Genomic DNA, 18,715 nt, shown 5'->3' with positions numbered 1-18,715 from the left:
ATGAAACATAAAACCTTACCTCCAGCTTCATTCTGCAGAGCCGTGGTCCCTGACTGGGGACTGTTTTGCCTTCCAGGGGACATTGGGCACTTTCTAGAGACATTTCTGGTTGTCATAATGGAGAGGGGGTGCTCCTGCTACTGGCATGTAGCAGGGGGGTACAGAGTTGCTGCCAACCATCCTACAGTGCCCAGGACAGTCTCCACAGCAAAGATTATCCAGCCTGACCTGTCATCAGTGCCTCTACGGAGGTGCCCTGCCCTAGACTGACGACTATTAGCTGTGGTTTACACATTCTTCCAGAAAGTGTAAAATATATATGTATATTTTTTCATTTTTTTTTAAACAAACAGATTGAGTGTATCCCCAATAATCTGCAACTCGCTTTTTGCACTCGACAATGTCTCGGTTATTTTTCCATATTGAGACGTACAATTTACCTTATTATTTTAAACGGTCGAATGGTTTTCAATTGGCTCATTATCCCATAAAGTATTTAACCCGCTCTCAAAAGTAGATAATTTGGTTGTCTTTCATTTTTCCTCACTATAAACGAATCTGCCAGGAAGGGTTTGAAAGAGAAAGAGAATTGGACAAAGGGCTGGATTCTCCACGGTGCTTTTGCTTTACTTTTGCTCAAAGTCTGACTTAGCGGTGACATTCACAATGAGAGGGGTGAATCAGTCTCTGCTTTCCAAACCCCAGTTTTCTCTTGACTGTATCACACAGGAGTGTGGGAGGAGGAAATAAGAGCAATTTTTTTTTTTTTTTTAACCACACCATGGTGGAGTTTCTCCAATAGACGTTTTTAATGTCTCGCTTACAAGCCAGCAAATGAAGGCAGCTGTGGAAATGTTAGGCTTAGGGGGCTCGCCGTATCTGAATCACATCCAAAACTTTTTAAAGAACCCGGATTAGGTTTAAAATATGCTAGAGATTTAGGTTATCCCTTAGGTTACTAAAGCAGCAACCACTTCAAAGGCAGCCCCTCACTAAGTTTGTCTTCTTTCCCCCCCCCGCCCCTTGAATGAGGTCAGTCCAGGAGTTCAGTCAGCTGACATCTTCTGCTGCTTTCTTGCGTCTACTCTCATTCTGGATTACAAAACTGGGGCTTATACATGTTACATCGTTGGTTATGAAAGGAACATCTGATTCCAAACTACACAGTGTTGCTATTGTTTGGATAGGGATGCTCACATTGATCATTTAAGGTAAATGTTATTTTCATGACCCCAAAGAGGAGGCTCCCACAAGGAAAATACTATGTAATGATTTCCACTTTGCAAGAACATAACTGACCCCAAGTGCAGTATGTTTTAACTCTTTTTTTTTTTAAATGATTTTACCCTTTATTTTTTTAAGTTTATTTATTTTGAGAGAGGAGAGAGAGTGTGGGGAAGGGGCAGAGAGAGAGAGAGAGAGAGAGAGAATCCCAAGCAGGCTCTGCACTAACAGCACGGAGCCCCGCTTGGGGCTCAACTACATGAACCTCACAAACCATGAGATCATGACCTGAGTGGCAATCAAGAGTCAGACACTTAGGGGGCGCCTGGGTGGCGCAGTCGGTTAAGCGTCCGACTTCAGCCAGGTCACGATCTCGCGGTCCGTGAGTTCGAGCCCCGCGTCAGGCTCTGGACTGATGGCTCGGAGCCTGGAGCCTGTTTCCGATTCTGTGTCTCCCTCTCTCTCTGCCCCTCCCCTGTTCATGCTCTGTCTCTCTCTGTCCCAAAAATAAATAAAAAACGTTGAAAAAAAAAAAATTAAAAAAAAAAAAAAAGAGTCAGACGCTTAAGGAAGGAGCCCACCCAGGTGCCCCTGCTTTAACTCTTAAACCATGTGGACTTACCTCTTTCCTCCCACTTCAAGCAGCATGGAATGTGCTTTTCTGTCAAATTTGTTTGTGCTTCTCGTGCCAAAACTGGTCAAAGTTCATAACTGAAGGAATTGCTTTAAAAGAAGAAATCATTGTTTTAAGAAACTCTTGCTTCCCACCTATAGGGGTTGCAACATTTCTCTGTTAAAATGCAAAAACAAAATGGGAAAACTGCTTTCCATTGTCCCCCCCTTTAAATATATTTATATCAGTTGTTACGTCTTAACCTGTTACACTCTTTCTTTAGACTTGCTGCATTTTACCCAAGGCAACGGGCCGCCATCCCCATATAAACAGCTTCCTGTTTTTTCACAGAGATAAAAATAAAAGAGTAAAAGTGACCAACTGTCTTGTAAGGCCTCAAATATAAACAGGATTATTTTTAAGGGCTCTCAGAAATGTCTGGAAGTCGCTGTAGGTTGTGAAGGGCTGGTACTGAACTCCTTGGCTCCCTGTTTATGATTTTGCTGTGCATTCCCTAAGGGCTCTCTCGTGGATGAAATGAAAGGCCATACATGAAGGGCAAGCAGGGTCCAAAAGTCAGTTATTGCTTCCCCTGCCAATGATTCACTAAGTGAATAATTCACTCATTTCTTCCATCTGATAAAGTGAGTTGACATGAAGGAGTGGCAAAGGTGTCTTATCTTCTCGGGAGCAGGAAGCTGTCACGACAGGGCCGTAGCCAAGTCTACTTGCAATGGTTTCTCCTTAAATCCTTCGTGAGGGGGCACTTACCAGGGCTCCGTGGTTGGAAGACAAGCAGATGGGAAAGGCCTAACTGTGCAGGTAGCAGTGAACGGGCAAAAGGGACTTAACACAAGAAGACCGGTTAGGAGAGAACAGGAATGGGTCAAAAGTTTTCATTTGGACTATGAACTTTCCTTACCTTTGAACAACGACATGTTTTAGACATCATGGCAGAAGTTTAAAAGGGTGTTTAATGATGTCTAAGAAAGAAGTATTCTTCTTTTTTTAAATTCCTTTCCCTGGGGATTAAAAGTCCGGGAAGATTCTCAATGAGGGACCCACACAAAGCTCAGCCAACCGGTCCCTACTCCTGCTCTTCTTCTAGGCCGTTTTCCCACATCTTTCTCAGCTGACTTTCCTCACAGTAATTGGTGAATTGTCAGAACATTGTATAGCAACATTATCCAAAAACGATTTGTATTTGTTATATCTCACCATCCCTAGGTGGTATTAAATAGCTCAAGAGATAAGACATTCTCTTCCTAAACTTCTATACCATAGTTTAAAATGGTGCCTTGCACATGAGTTAGCCTCTTTCCAGTTAATGTCTTTAGGTTTTGGAGAGTGATAAGAATGAAGAACAAAAAGTGTAATTTCCATGTCCTGCTTTGTGCCATCACAGCATTATTAAAAAAAAAAAAAAAAAAAAGAATCTCTTCATTCTCAACTTCAGTGCTAAGTGAACTGAGTTCTTACCAAACCAAAACAGAAAATAACTTATTTGCACAGTTCAGGTTTTTAAGTTTGCATGCCTAGAGAGTTGCATAAAAATAGTACAGGGCTGAACCTTCCAGGGAAGTTATTTTTTTCTAACAGAACAATTACTGAAAATTGGGACTGAAATTCTAGTTTGCACATTTGTAATGCACTGAAATTCCCTTCTGCTTGACTCCGAAAAGCATTGTACTATATCCAGTTGTGGGGATGGAATACAATTACCACAGGAGATTTCTGGTATCATTCGTAAACCAAAATGCTGCCTGTTACACATGGAAACTCCATGAATGGGGAAAGGTAGCAAAGCAAGGTGACATTAGTTGAATTAATGCTTTGTGAATTATGCCCTTTCTTAATGGAAAGGAACAAATTTTCCACTTTTTGTACGTGTTAAAAAGATACGTATATGTCCTATTATGCATATGTACACATACGAATCCACATATTGTATTTTTGAGTTTACTCTCACATATTATAATTTGGTACTAAAAGCTGTGTCATAAGGACATATTCCTACAACTTTTTAACATAAAAAACTTTTGAATCAAAAGGGACTTAAAAAGAAATCACTTTTTTCCCCCCAGAGATAGACCAAATTTTCCATGATCATACACCAGTTATTTATAAATAGTAAATAGCAATGCCCTGGGAAGGGGATCTCAGGGAAGTCAAATTAGTTTTTTAAAAATGACTCCTGGGGCGCCTGGGTGGTGCAGTCGGTTAAGCATCCGACTTCAGCCAGGTCACGATCTCGCGGTCCGTGAGTTCGAGCCCCGCGTCAGGCTCTGGGCCGATGGCTTGGAGCCTGGAGCCTGTTTCCGATTCTGTGTCTCCCTCTCTCTCTGCCCCTCCCCCGTTCATGCTCTGTCTCTCTCTGTCCCAAAAATAAATAAAAAACGTTGAAAAAAAATTAAAAAAATAAAATAAAAATGACTCCTGATTTATTGTATATTTCATGAAACTATTAGCAACTTGCTTTTCCTTAATAGGCAAATGTCCCTGCTCCCAGATTTTCCTGTAGCCCTATCTCTTTGGTTCTGATAGCTCACTTATTGTCTCATTTGTCAAAATGGGCTGTTAGTATATGTGACCTCTCTGAATGTTATCTATTTCTTACGTTTGGTTCATTTCTTGTAAGCTTTTATAAAAGCCCATGTGTATGTGTATTACTCACTTCATTTACTGATGTGGTTCAATATACACTTGTGTGGCATTTCTGCCCAAAGTACCTATCTTGAATCTAATCATGAAGAAACACTGGACAAACCCAATCTGAAGGACACTGTACAACATGGATGACCTATAGGCTTTGAAAACAATGGCAAAACACACAGCAAGGCCAAGTGACTAAAGAGACAGGAGCATTAGATGTCATGGGTGATCCTGGCTCACATCCTAGACTTGGAGGGGCAAAAAAAGCTATAATGGGTATTACTGAGACAATCGGCAACATTTGGAGATGGACTATAGACAATTACATTAATGTTAAATTTTGCTTTTTTAAAAAAAAAAAAAAAAGTGTTTATTTTCGAGAGAGAGAGCCTGAGGTGGGGGAGGCACAGAGAAAGAAAGAGACAGAGGATCTGAAGTGGGCTCCGAGCTGACAGCAGCAAGCCTGATGTAGGGCTCAAACTCACAAACTGTGAGATCATGACCTGAGCTGAAGTTGGATGCTCAACTGACTGAGTCACCCAGGCACCCCTAAATTTTCTGTTTTTCATAATTGCACTATGGTTAAAGAAGGGAGCACCTCTGTTCTTAGAAATTATATGCTGAAGTGTTTAAGTGTAAAGGGGCATGATGCCTATAACGTGCTCTCATATGATTTGTAAAAAATTTTATACATATATATATATATATATATGTTTTATATAATGAGGGACAAAGAGAAATTCAGCATTCAGCAGAGGGGGTAAATGTAACAAACAGTAAGCCTGTGTAAAGTGTATTCTGAACTTCATGATATTTTTGCAACTTTTGTAAGTTTGGAATTACATGAAAATAAAAACTTAGTGAAATGAGTAATAAATATTTAATTTAGTGTATTATATTATTCACCTTTCTTAGGACATAACTTAGGGCTTACTATTGTGGGGAATAATAGTCCTTATGTTCATATATATATTTTTTCTAAATCTGTTCTTGGGGTCCACATCACGCACCACAAGAGCACCAGCTTTTACAAAACCTTCTGCTAAAATTAATGAGGAATCTGGTGCAGTGTTAATTTTGAATAAAAAAGATGTGGGTTGAATGACAGCACCAGCTGATGGGAGGCATTAATACTGTTTGATTCCATGCTGGCAGAACACATCCAGCTGTGGGGGCCTGGGAGGCCTGGAGGAGAAAAATGTGAAAAGAAGAAGTTTTGTAAAATGCATGTAGTCTGGAAAATAAGGAATGCTAATTATTTTTCAAGAATTTTGGAAGGAAAATTAAAGCCTAGTAGAAGCATGGAAATCAGAGCAGAAAGAGAAGTATGAAAAATGTTAAACTCGTTTCTTTTAGCTGTGGTCTTTTGTGCTATTATTTAGCCTTTTCTGTCTTTTACTTTCAATTAAATGCAGCTCTCTCTAGGTTTCGTTTTTATGATCAGAGAACAAAGTCCAGCCTTTCTGACACATTAGGGTGTAATAACTGGGAATATATATACTAGATGATATGTAATATATATATCATTCAAAAAACATTTGTTGAACATACTGAACTATATACTAGCCATTGAACTAGATCCTAACAGACTCTAAAGATACAAAGACTAATAATAACCTAAAGTCTGTATTTTGTAGGAACAAACAGTGTGAAGTTCAGAGTGGAGGGGACAGTTACACGGATTATGAGAAGATTAAAATTCTGTGTAGTAGACTAAACGTTGTGATGGGCGTGCAGTGTTCCGCAAACTGACGTTAGGGGCATTTGGGAAGGAGTGGTTATCAGGGAAAATTCCAAGAAGAGTCTTAGGTCCAGGGAATAGTAAAGATAAGTCCAAGAAGTGAGCGCGAGGATGGTAAGCATTTCTCCACTTTCCACTTTTCTGACCCCTTGGAAGTTATAATCAAGTGATTTTAGATTGCTGTGTCTGTAATTTGAGTTCAAGCCTTTAGCAGTCAAATTGTAGACGTTCCGCATCTTCGTGTCCTTTCTGAGGCCTTGGCAGACTTACTCTAGGGTTTTTCTGGGTCTGCGACTTGGCATTGGTGTGACCTCCGAAGCCACTAGACTGAAGCTTTTCTGTCTCGTGGCATCCACATCTGCTGCCCTGCTGGGGTTCCTGGGACAAGTTTGGGGACCAGTCCAGCCACTGATTAAGGAGTCACCCCTTTTAAATTACAGGTAGCTTTTAATGAGCATGGCCTTCATTGTCCTGGGGCTATCTGAAGCATCCCTGTCTAAGATGCCATAGTGCATTCTGCCCACAGGACTCACCATTTAGAAGGCGCTCTGTCATTATCTCTTTAATATCACCCCTTCAGCTTTTTTTTGTTAAACTCTGTTTGAAAATATGGTAGATCTTGCTTGCTTTATTCTTAAAGTCTCTTAAACTCTTTTCGATATTTTTCTTTTTCACTCCATTAGCGGAATTTAGGATAGTTTCTTTGGAGATTTCTTCCAGTTTACCAATTTTCTCTTCAGTTGTATCTATTCCCTTTACTCTGTCCATGGAGTTTTTAATTTTTAAGACTTCTATTTGATTCTTTTAAAAATTCTTTTTTCCCTCTATAGTCTCATGTTCCTGGCTATTTTCAAATTCTTATTTTATTACTTTATGATTACAAGCATAGTTACACTATATTCTGTACCTAAAAATTCGATTTATTTGAAGTTATTGTGGTTATTTTCTGCTGTCTTTTGTTTTGGTTGACTTTATCTTGTATCATTTCCTTGGATGTTTGTGACTCTTGTTACAGGAACTTACATTCTTTTTAATCATGGAATTTCATTAAATTCTAGATTAAAATAATGTTCCTTCAAAGAGAGTTTGTATTTGCTTTTTTTCCAGCCATCCTGGACACACATACTCTTTAACTGACCCACTTTAAATAAAATTTCTCTCCTAAAAGATCTGAATCACATAGGTAGGTGAATTTGAACTTAAATGACATAAATTCTCAATATATCTTCCTCTTTAACTTCTCCTTCTTCTTTTGCGTTGCTCCAGGGTTGAGTTAGGAAAATTTTTGTGCCGTCCACTTCTATGAAGGGGGTTTATTTTTCATTTGTCCTAAGGCAGAGCATGTGTAGCTCTTTAATGTCTCAGCACAACGTGGACATAGCTTCCCATTTACTTTCCCATCGTGGCACGTATTTATCTCCTGTCCTCTACACTCCGTGCAGCTGTCATGGTGGAAAGTCAAGGTTTTCAGTGCTTAGCTCAACCCCTCAGAGGGAAAGCTGGCTTTGGCTCTTGCTTAATTCCTGGGTTTCTTCTTTCATTTTAATTTTGGCCTCTGTGGATTCTGTTCATTTGTGCCAGCTTAGCAATGCAATTAAAGATGTATTTTTTTTCTTAATTCAACATTTTAGTCATTTTCATTGGCAAGGTCTTTCAAAATATCTGATCTATAAGAGCGCCAGAAACAGAAGTTGGCTCTAAGCTTTCTAGCAGGCACTGAGAAGAGGGAAATCTAATCAATTACATGGTCACAAGGGCCAGGAGAAAAATGATTCTCAGTTGCTTTGGAGAGATACAACAATTTTTGGCACTGAGGCCAGACTGGGATTTTTCTCCGCAGCCATTCTAACAGGCACCCTCGTCTTTCTTGTTGCTTGGATGATCCAGGAAGCCGTTCCATCAGTCTTTAGAACTGATGTCCTTTAGAGTGCCAAAGCTAGGTGGTATGTGGCAGTGAAGAAGATCCTGGAAGATAAATTGCACTTTCCACTTAGTGTTATACTCGGTAAAATGGGTCCCAAAGTGATGCGGCTTTCCCAAGAGGCTTCTGAATCATCCTGCCTATTCTTACAGTTTCTTAGACATGCTTAAGACAGACTGGAATCTCTTACAGCCCAGGCACAGAAGGTAATTTTTTACTTAAGCAGCACAGAGTTGGCCTCTAAATGACATGGGTGGAATGGGTCTACATCCATGTAGTAAAACTGAGTCATAGCACCTTTTACAGCCTTCTTTATGGTATAGTTCAACCACCTAAAGACATGTCTCTAGATAAGCTGAAATCAAAGATCAAAATGTTTTGCAATTAATGCTTTCTGTAATTGTGGGGCGCCTGGGTGGCTCAGTCGGTTAAGCATCCAACTCTGGGTTTTGGCTCGGGTCGTGATCTCACGTTCTTGAGTTTCAGCCCCACGTTGGGCTCTGTGCTGACAGCACAGAGCCTGGAGCCTATTCGAATTCTGTGTCTCCCTCTCTCTCTCTCTCTCTGCCCCTCACATGCTCACACTCTGTCTCTCTCTCTCAAAAATAAACATTAAAAAAAAAAAAAGAGAATACTTTCTGTAATCGTTAGCTATTATATGTTTTATATCCTGTTCTAGTTATATTTGAGTGCAGTTTGCTGGTAATTAAAAGTGTATAAGGTGAAAGAATACTTACTTGATGTGATGGGACTGCTAAGAAGATTAAAGAAGTGAACAATTACTAATTACATCAAAATTGGGACAGTTGTGAATGATATTTGGCTAAACTTGCTTTCTAGACTAGTGAATAGATTATATGGCAAATGGAATTCTAGATTTATATTTCAATTTAAATGAAAATATGTGGAAATATTAAAAAAAAACTATTGGCAAGGCAAGCCAGGTGAATCTTATTCTGAGAACAGCACTAAAAACACAGTTATTTAAAGCTTTTCTACCTGGGAGAATTGAGAAGGAAAAAAGTTTATGTTATAAAGTTAAGAAAAGTTCAGTGAATTGGTGATAGCAATTATCAAGAAGGGATTTTTGGGGTGGGAATAAACTTCAGTCAAGGGAGAAATGACTGCTTTGCAATTTCAGCTGGATTTTAGGAAAAAAACAAAGGGTTGAAAGCAATTGTGTGAGTTCCCTTATCCTGTACAGTGAAAACAGAACTAACACTCTTGTCATATCTCAGAAATAATAAAAATATTGTAAGGTTTCCATGAAGTGAGTTTGAAAATCTGTGAAATAAACCATTCCTTATTGGATCGGACCCCTGCTGAAGAAAAGCCTTTCATAACAGATGGTGATTCTGGCCACGTTGTGAGTTTAACAAAAGCTCTTACCTATTTCTGAAACTGTTGGCTTCAGTGAACTTACTAAATTATACTCTTCGTCTTAATTTTTAACGCAGCTATTGTTTTCTCTCTCTTATAGCATGGGTGATAAAAGGAACTTAAAATTTATAGTCAAGTCTTCTGTTTTTCAGGGTTTCTGTGGTGGTTCTTTTGGTTTCTAACCATTTTTCCCCATCTTAGACAAGTTCTCCACAATGGCATAGAGGTGACCCAGCAGGTACAATATATAGATTCCCACCTTTGCTTCATAAGCAGGAAATTACTGTTCTTAGCTTCAGGGAATCCCCCACCCCCACCCCAGCCCCAAGAATAAGAAATCGTGTTTTGCCAGCTTGAAGAGCTCTATTCCTAAGCACCAGACTTCACTGTGAATGTTCAAGCCCGTGAGTAAATTCTACGTCTACAATTTTGTCAAAATTTAGAGAAAGAGCTTGAAGAATAACCATTTCCTTTCTCATCTCCACTCGACTGGAGCTGAATCAGTTCCAATAATGTTACCACATTGGTTTCCCACTGACCATTTTCACACGAATTTGGAAAGCACATAAAGAAATAATTGTTTTCAAGGGTGTGTCCTTGTGAAAAATGCACGAGCTGTATACTTACTATTTGTATGCTTATGGTCATATATTACACAATTAAAATGTTTAATGCAAAAAAAAAGAAATAATTGTTTAATCCAAAGATGCTTGAAACTATGATAGGACAATAATCACCCACTTTAAGGGTAGGAATGGCTTTTAGTTTTGAACTTAAGCTGTTATGTTGTTTTAAGGGAGGGGAAGCAGGGGCGACCATACTGATACTCAAAAGCATGTCTGTAAATTTGGAAATCAAATGGAAATACTCTTTTAAGTTTATGAAGTAAAACAATGCGGAATTCCTCATTCACTTATTCATGCGAATGATGAGATTTCTTTGGGTGGTGGTTTTCTTTCCCCACAGTATAAAATCTAATTTAAGTGAATTTCCTCCTCAAGATTTGGGTATAAAACATCAAGACTTACCTGATTTCTCTTCTTTTTTTTAATGTTTATTCATTTTTGAGAGAGTGAGCGAGTGAGCACAAGTGGGGGAGGGGCAGAGAGAGAGGGAGACACAGAATCCAAAGCAGGCTCCAGGCTCTGAGCTGTCAGCACCAAGTCTGATGTGAGGCTTGAACTCGTGAGCTGTGAGATCATGACCTGGGCCGAAGTTGGAGACTTAACCAGCTGAGCCACCCAGGTGCCCTGTTTTATTTTCTATTTAAGTATTATATTTTCCAAACTCATGACTTCATATTAGTCACATTTTAGGATTTTCAGAAAATTTCAAAAGGTCCTCACCCACATAAGGAAATATGATTTACAAATGACCACTCATGCATTGGTTCAGGTATAAATGATCTTTCAGTGCTGATTGGTTTAAAAGTCTTCACAAATGAAAACGCATAAAGAACCTCTAGGATCAATGCTCTTTACTGGGATAATCCTTCCCACATTGTAGAAATCCGTTCTCTAGGGTCTGTAGGTTGATCAGGAGGGTAGAAGGTATGCAGTGATTGGTGGAAGCTGTAGTTTTTGTCTGCTTAGCATCATTCCCCATCCCCTTCCTTCTACGCCTTCCCCATTCTTAGTGCTCCAGGTGGTGATGTCAATCAGAATGGCCAATCCCCATTTAGTGGGCGAGTGGGTAACCAAGGCTAGCTATTAGAGTGCCAAGGATTAATTCAAGAATGTGCATGTGACTCAAGAAAGATAAATTAGTGTCTTTTCTGAGATTGATATAGGGTTTTAATGGGTGGGGAACATATAATTCCACCGTGACTGGTAAGCAGGGCCAATGTGCATCTGGGGCTGATGAACGCCATCATGTCTGACACACACAGGAAAAGCCTGCTTGCGATACAAGTGGAGATAAGCATACTGAAAGGTGAAGAAGGAGAGAGGCAGGACTCTAAGCACACTGTTTACCTGTGGATCCACCCATAATTAAAGACACATTGACTTCTGACTTCCCGATCACAGAGACATTACATTCTCCCATTTTGGAAGCCAGTTTGAGTTGGGTTTCTAACATGTCTGACCAAAAAGGGTCTTAGCTAATGTAGTCCCTATTGCAGAACTTCTGTTAAGATTTGACTGCAATTCTGCTAACATCTTTCTGTCACTCTCTCTCCTTTTGTCCTATGGTCTGACCAACAGCCACATGAGATACTTTGAATTTTTTGTGCTAATCTGAACAAATTCACCACAACACACAGAATGATTTTGCAGTGCAATTCAAACATAAATTCCCCATTGAGAAAACACGGAGATGTTTGTAGTTACCATGGCCTTGTGCAATAACTTTGGGTGTAGTGCTTTTATTTACAGTTACTGTCGTGTAGAGCTGCAAGCACCCTAGGAGTTAACCTATGCAAAGAGGAGCATATATTCTTTCAAGGCACTTGTAGCTGTCATTTTATTTTTTGAGCGTTATGAATGGAGGTATTGTTGCAAACAGCTGTACTGTGAAGGCATTTAAGCCAGTTATTACTGCCTGTGGTGTCTGCACTCAAAATGTTGCAAACACTGAAATTATGATTTACAGAGGTGAAAAATGTAACTTTTATAAGATCTGGCATGCCCGGCTCTGTCTCTTTCTATTATTGGACAGATTCTTTTGCAGTGATGATTCTTAAGCTCAGTGTTTGTAATCCTAATTAATTCAAAAGGGATGGCCAGAATATATCACAGAACATGTAATAACATGTTAATTTGGAAAGCAATATGGTAACACTGATGTTATTTTTAATGTATTTAATTATTTCTCAGTATGTTATATTACATGGAACATAATCTGAAGACTTAGAATATAGTAAAATAATTTTTAAATGTTACGTATCTTAGATGATGATGAATTTGGCTGAATTGAACTGAAGTGACAAATATATTTAGGAATTGGAAAAAACTAACTTGATGTTTCCTGGAGGAAGTCTTTGATATATTGTCTGACAATTCACTTCCTTCCAGTAAAAATGACCATCCTTAATAACTTTAGATCTGCTGTCACACCCACTTCAGTTGACTAATCTCTGCTAAAGTTCCTTCTTTTCTTATTTGGCCCAAATCATGATGTAACCCTTCACCTAGATCAAACTGTCCCTTTGGTTGAGATCAATATGGGAATTCAGTATTTGGGTTCCCTCAGTGTTTCATGGCTTAGCACAGCAAATCCCACACAGGTTTACATCTTTTGGTTCTTGGACCAGTTAAGAGTTCTCTCCAGAATATCTGCCAAAGAGTAGCCAATAGAAAATTTCTCAGTTTACAAGTTAACAGAAGATAAGATCTCTCTTCAATTTGTATGCAGGGCATTGTCCAGATACTATTGTGCTAATCTAATTCTTTAACTTAAAAGATTTTAAAGGTCACTGATTTTTTTTTTTTTTTTTTGAAGGGAAGGCATCTTCTAGTTCATCTAGGAAAATATTCTCTCTTCACAAATGTCTTGGTTAGGATGCTTTGGGTTGCATGTAACACAAAACTGATTCAAACTACCGTTAGAAAAAATGGGAATTCTGGGGCTCATAGCACTGGATGTTCTAGGTGACAGAAGAGGCTTTACCCAGAGCTCAGGCTCTGACCAGGCCCCGGTGTCTCCCCAGTTTGTCGTACAGTACAGACCACAAAACGGGGATAACAGCTCCTTAGCCACATGCTTCCTCACACTTGCACTAGGAAAGAGTCTGCCTTCCTGGTAATTCAAACCAAATCCCCCAAGTGAGTTTTCCTGGCCCTGATTGGCTTGATTTGGGTCATGTGCCACTCTTTCTTTTGAATTAACCTCTGTGATTGATGGGATTGGATTTGCCGAGTGGGCTAAGGGAAACAACTTCCAGTCCTGGAGGTGAAGCCAGGATCAATGCCATACTAACCACATTTTAGGGACCTTCAGATTGTTGTCTTGGGTCATGGATGCTAGAGAGGTAATAACAAACTGCAAGAGCGTAAGTATGAAAGAATCCAAGGGTGTTGGCCTCGTCACATACTAAGCAGCATGGCTGCATCTAGAACCCGATTCAATATCATTAGTCAATAAAGGTACATCAACTGCATATAGTCATACACTAAGCACTCTGTCTTGGTAGATTTGTGGAAGCACTGCAGTTGCCTAGCACAGTCTTTATCAACGCGTGTTCTGAGATTCATTTTATAAAAGACATGGGGTGCCTGGGAAGAATGCAGATTCCGGGGCCCCAGCCCTGATTTGCTGAATCAGAATTTGGGTGGGACTCAGGGATTTGTATCTTAAATATGTTTCCTTAGCAAATCTCTTGCATACTAACACATGCACCGCCTACGTTGGTGGGTAACCCACAAACTGTTAGCGATTAACAAACACTCCACCGCATCTTGGACTGTATTTGGAAATGTCTTCTCTAACATTTCTTTATGTCGATATTCTGGTTAAGATTCTAACTGTTTCTCACCAATAATCCAGTCACCTCCTAACCCTGTTAGGAGGATTGTAAGGACGTGCTAAATTTATCAGGTGAGGAGGAAACTCTGCGGAAGACTGACAGGCACAGCGGAAACCCATCTCTGTGCTACACTCTCAGGGAGTGTCCGCAAGTGTAAAAATCGTGGCATTAGGACCAGCAGGAAAAATATAAATATATTTGCTATGACAAATACATCAAAGAAAGCATGCGATTACCTAATTATATATATTATTTACTTTTCAGAACTCTTCTCAGTTGTCTTCAGGATATGATTGATACCTTAACAATTTGCTCAATGTGTGCTACTTAGATAGTAAAAGTAGGGTGTTGACAGTAACTATTAAAAATCATATGAATGCTGACTGTGACTTAAAATAAAAAATACAACACTCACTGTGCTTTGTCACATCCCTGTTTTTGTCTGACAGCACAGATCCCAGGACAAATTTTCCACCAGTTTTCCTGGAAATGACCTAGATAGAACCTGCCATCTCCCAGGTAGCTTCCATGGAAAGCCCAAGATGACTTTTGCCATCTAATAAGCAGTGTTTCTTGGATATCTATTGGGGCCTGATTCTTAGTATTGCTTTTAGAGAGTAAAGGGTGCTTGTAGCGCAACAGGAAAATTAAGATTATCATGAGAGTAAATCTGATTATTTTCCCTGCATTTCTTACAATGCTATAGATTGTGAGATGTGATATTGAACTATTGTCTGTTTAGGAAGAAGTTGGCATAATTTTTACGTGCTGCATGAGGAGAAAATAACGTAAACAGAGTGGAGAAATAAAATTTCATAAACAACAGTGATTTGAAATAAAATATCAGGGGTGCCTGGCTGGCTCAGTTGGTAGAGTGTGAGACTCTTGATCTTGGGGTTGTAAATTCAAGCCCCATGTTGAGTGTGGAGATTCCTTAAAAATAAAATCTTAAAGAAAAGAAATAAAATATCAGTGGAATATAGTCTCTCAAAAGAACAATAATTACTGAGTATTTACAAATACCGAGTCCGTAGTCTTACTGAGTATACCAAACTGTATTCTAAGCAATTTACATTGCAGTAACTTACTTAATCATTAGGACAACCCTATGAGGTAGTTTTTGCTATATACCCATTTTACAGTTTTTTCTATATACCCATTTTTGCTATATACCCATTTTGCTCTACACCCATTTTACTGGGGCAGAGGGAAGTTAATAAATTTGCCTAAGTTCATACACCTAGTAAGTTAAGAAATTGGAACTTAAATCCAGGCACTGTGGGTCCAGATTCGTGCTCTTAACCACCAACCCATAGAATGGTTACATGTAATTTTAATGTGTCATAATAAATCAAGAATTATATTAAAATTTCCTGATAGCTTTTAACAATGAGTTCAGGGGAGCAAAGGAGATAGAAAAACATAGCAACTAAGAGTAGTATATAGCAGTATAAAGATTTTATGGCTATGATTTCAGGCCATGTTCAATCGCTGACAAATACAAGATTTAGTTTAAGAAAGGCCTCTGGCGTGTGCAACAAGAACTAGATGTAAAAATATGGACCACCGTCCTCTATGATGACAATGTCATTAATCTACCATTAGCTGGCTAGTCCCTCTGAGCTGGTTTCAGAGACGTGCCTGCAGATTTGTTTAAACCGTGCAGAGTTTTTCATCTGATTAAGTGCGGTCAGTGTAGCCCATGTGTGTTGCAAATTCGTGTATGGTTAGGAAACTACACATGATCACCCTAGAATTTCCTCAGTACCTAAAACCTCTGCCTTGTTTTTCTAGCAATTTTCCTAACCAAAAGGCAGATGCTGTGTGATGACAGCAATGCTATATAGCTATGAATGTTTAAAGTTTGTGTTACTTCTCAAGTAAACTTTTAATACTAGTGATGAAAATAATATAATAAACTTGAAATCTCACCCATCATGGCAAACAATTATTTGCACTTTTTATGTATCCCCCTTCAGCCTTTGTCTTTCTACGAACAGAATTTTATGTTTATAATCTTGCTGAATATATAATTTTAGATCCTGGTTTTTGGTTTTGTTTTTGTTTTTGTTTTACCCAACATTTCCCAGGCTCCTACAATTTTTTTTAATGTTTATTTATTTTTGAGAGAGAGAGAGAAAGACAGAGCGTGATTGGGGGAGGGGCAAAGAGACAGGGAGACACAGCATCTGAAGCAGGCTCTAGGCTCTGAGCTGTCCGCACAGAGCCCGATGCGGGGCTCGAACTTGCAAACTGTGAGATCATGACCTGAGCCGAAGTCTGACGCTTAACCAACTGAGCCACCCAGGCGCCTCCCCAGGCGCCCCCCAGGCTCCTACAATTTTTATAGTTGTTATCACAATGGCTACACAATCAACCATTGAGTTGATTATCCTATTTGATAAAACTGTGTTCCAATTGTTGACACCGTTGTTTACATTTTTCCACTCATTTACCATCAATAACACTGTGAAGCTGGGTTTAGGCCACAGGCCAAATCCTGTCCACTACATATTTTTGTAAATAAAGTTTCACTGGAACACAGCCACACGTACTCATTTGCATACCATCAATGCTGCTTTCTTACCACAATGGCCCACAAATCCTAAAATACTTATTATCTGGCCCTGGACAGAAAAACACTGCCAACTCCAAATGATTATCGTAGTACCCACATTTCTTCTGCATTTTGGTTAATTTCATAAAGGTAAGTTGCTGGGACTGGATTTACTTGGCCCCAGTGTAGGAATGTCATATGGTCTCAAAAAGATGTTTGCTCCTCTTTAGTATGAAAAAAGCTGTTTCCCTGTATATTTATTAGGTGTTTTTTCTTTGATGAAATGTCTGATCATATTTCTTATATGCTAATCTATTAGAGTCCTATTGCTGTACCCACATGTTAATTTGTATGAGCCTGTGGATGATTTTCTGACTTACATTATAAGAGCCAGCAATAAGATGTGTTGGTTGATAACCAACTGTACATAGATACATATAATTCATGCAGGCATTCATTAAAGCAGATAGAGAAGTCAGCTCATAGTAATTATGAATACCACCTTTTAAAGCTAGAATATCTGTGTTACTGATGTAAATAATACCAGTAGTTCTTTTATGACTCTCTAAATCTGTAAGCTGAACTCCTGTAAGGAAAATATGTCTTCTTTACGTAATGAAAATATTTGCTTATGTAGTATTAAATTTCTCATTTGTGTAGGACTCATTAAAGTAGACACCCGACTCAGTTCTGGTCCTAAATAAAAGAACCTGTTACAATAATCTTTTTCCTCAAGATGCAAAATGTTGACAAGCTTGAGTCTCTCCCACTCTGGCTGCAAAAATTAAAGAGGGCTGTGATAAAATTATAGGCGGCAAATCTCTGGCCAAATACAGGACGAATTCCCCAGACTGAAATGCAGAATAGCCCCAAGGAGAGGGAAGTAAGAAGAATGTACTTACAGTTGTTTATAACCCTAAGGAAGGTTTTTAGGCACGTATCTGTTGGTAATATCTTGAAGATATTAAATCAATGCACTTTAATTTCCCCTTTAATAACATGTTCCCTGCCAGCTTCCTATGTCTACAGATGGGCCTTGAGGCTCAGTGCCCCACAGAATAAGAGGACAATTCTGCCTAGAACAAAGATAGGACTGATCAGCTTTGGTCACAGAGCTGAATTTCTCTAGTATGTAGCTGAGGCAAGAATTTTGAAATCCAGGCTTTGGTGCGAAGGAGATTCCTTTTCTAAGTTTCTTTAGGTCCCATTAACATAACAATGTGGTTGATTATCGTATGCAAAGTGTAACTGGCAATCAGAATTGGAGACAGAGAGAAATGAGAAATACTTCCCCTTTGACCTGAGAGACGAACTAGCTGAGTACAGAAGACAGAGGGCGGTGCGATAGGTATTACCGTTGTAACTCCTCATCCCTGGGAAATACATTCCCAGACTCCTCCTAGCGGATGCCTGAAACCACAGATCGTACCAAACCCTACAGATACTATGTTTTTTCCCTAAACATACACACCCCAGATCAGGTTTAATTTATAAATTAGGCCCAGAAAGAGAAGAACAGTAGCAATGAAATGGAACGACTATAACAATATGCTGTAGTAACCGTTTGGTGAATGTGGTCTCTTTCTCAAAATATCTCATCGTCCTGTACTCACCCTTCTTCCTGTGATGCTGTGAGATGATAAAATGCCACGTGAGGAGAGCAAGTGGAGGGAATGACGCAGGCATGTGACGTAGCAGTAGGCGACTGTTGACCTGCTGATGCTACGTCAGAAGGAGGAGCACCTGGTTCTGGACCTCTTTGAGGTGATTGCATGTAACCGAAACCGCAGATAAAGGGACTCCCGGATGGGGCAGGACGCAGCCAGTGGCCGTGTTGAGCGCGGTGTAAAGGAAACAGTGCCTAGTGGCCGTAGGAGGATGTGTCTGAGGCAGAGGTGCTGGTTCTCGTGCCTTTAAGGGCCACGTGGGACACCCAGGTGTTCTTCCATGCTTCGAGAGAAGCTGGGAGGGCCTACACGGAGCTCAAAAGGGCCACAGTCTGTGGAGACAGGAGTGCCCAAACGCCACGGTTAGGGCCACAGAACCTAGTAGCCCTTGCGGCTTGACGGTCAGAGGGGATCCACTGCCCCCCCCCCCCCCAGCATTCAGAAGCCTAGGGCGCAGGTGGAACCATCAGATGATTAGAGATTGTAAGGACCCGA

At 39.7% G+C, this 18,715-nt stretch overlaps 1 long non-coding RNA gene across 2 annotated transcripts in view; it reads right to left on the bottom strand.

Annotated features, from left to right (window-relative positions):
• The window catches only part of LOC125923449 (uncharacterized), a 78,944-nt gene that overhangs the window by 42,696 nt on the left and 17,533 nt on the right, over positions 1-18,715 (bottom strand). For both annotated transcript variants that reach the window (XR_007458044.1, XR_007458046.1), the window contains exon 3: positions 1,847-1,947. This is a non-coding gene — a long non-coding RNA (uncharacterized LOC125923449). The remainder of the gene's footprint in view (positions 1-1,846; positions 1,948-18,715) is intronic.

Source organism: Panthera uncia, chromosome B1 (assembly GCF_023721935.1).
Source record: "Panthera uncia isolate 11264 chromosome B1, Puncia_PCG_1.0, whole genome shotgun sequence".
Classification (NCBI taxonomy): Eukaryota; Metazoa; Chordata; class Mammalia; order Carnivora; family Felidae; genus Panthera; species Panthera uncia.
The sequence above is the reverse complement of the archived record's forward strand: the minus strand, read 5'-3'. Positions and strand labels throughout refer to the sequence as shown.